We start from the raw sequence: 1228 nt of genomic DNA on the forward strand, positions 1-1228 counted from the left end.
TCACATCAGACATTTCTTAGCACCCCCCCCTTTTTGTTTCTCTCTTATATATATATATATAAGCAATGTTAATTCTCTAAATATATATATATATCTATATATATGTGTGTGTATGTGTTTTGCACACACACATATATGCATGTATATGTGTGACTACTTCGAAAAGTGTAATATACATGTATGCCACTAAAAAGCATTGAGCGATACTTCTTTTAAATTGTTTTTGTATGTAACTTGACGTACAAATCAGACATTACGTGCGCGCACGCGCACACACGCACACGCACACACACATACACACACACATGCACCACTAGAGTCTACAACTCCGATTAGAGAGAGAGGAGTGTCATCCGCGGTATTTGGGGGAAAACAATTACATGTTTTATAGTTGAGTATATGTGTAAACATTCAACGAACTAATAAATTATATCAGTAGATTCTGAATTAGATACAAGGTCAGCAGGTTTGAGTAGTCGACAAAATAAAATATCAATGCCTGACTGGTACTTTGTTTTATCAACCCCAGGAGGGATTAAAGACAAAGATGACCCCAGGAGGGATTAAAGACAAAGATGACCCCAAGAGGGATTAAAGACAAAGATGAACTCGGCTTAAATAGCCCGAACACGTACCGCAAGTATTTTCCCCGACGGTCGAGCGATTCTATAGAACACATACCAATAACATTAACCTGCTGCATTCAGTGTTTTGCGATGTTTGATGATATTCAGGATGTGAAATGTTTACATCCATCACGTGTTCTAAAAATCCACCAGTTCAGGGTTTATGATGAATGAATGAATCTGGGTAAATTTTCAGATTAACACCCGCACGATTTTCACTACCTGAATTTGTGTGTGTAAAGACTGCAAACAAACAGGAAACAACTTCTATCTCATTCCAGGGTGAAAAACTAGAGGTAGTCGATAGCTTCCGCTATCTGGGCGACCAAGTTAGTAGTGGGGGTGGGTGCGCTGAAAGTGTAGCTGCTAGAATAAGAATAGCCTGGGCAAAGTTTAGAGAGCTCTTACCCCTGCTGGTGACAAAGGGACTCTCACTCAGAGTAAAAGGCAGACTGTATGACGCATGCGTACGAACAACCATGCTACATGGCAGTGAAACATGGGCTGTAACTGCTGAGGACATACGTAAGCTCGCAAGGAATGAAGCCAGTATGCTCCGTTGGATGTGTAATGTCAATGTGAACACCCGTCAGAGTGTAAGT

At 40.5% G+C, this 1228-nt stretch overlaps 1 long non-coding RNA gene across 1 annotated transcript in view; it reads right to left on the reverse strand.

Moving 5' to 3' along the window:
* Positions 1-1222, reverse strand: part of LOC128248936 (uncharacterized) — a 28270-nt gene extending 27048 nt beyond the window's left edge. Inside the window, exon 1 of the long non-coding RNA XR_008265095.1 lies at positions 636-1222. This is a non-coding gene — a long non-coding RNA (uncharacterized LOC128248936). The remainder of the gene's footprint in view (positions 1-635) is intronic.
* Between the last annotated feature and the right edge of the window lie 6 nt (positions 1223-1228).

The sequence above is a fragment of the Octopus bimaculoides genome, chromosome 10, assembly GCF_001194135.2.
Source record: "Octopus bimaculoides isolate UCB-OBI-ISO-001 chromosome 10, ASM119413v2, whole genome shotgun sequence".
Classification (NCBI taxonomy): Eukaryota; Metazoa; Mollusca; class Cephalopoda; order Octopoda; family Octopodidae; genus Octopus; species Octopus bimaculoides.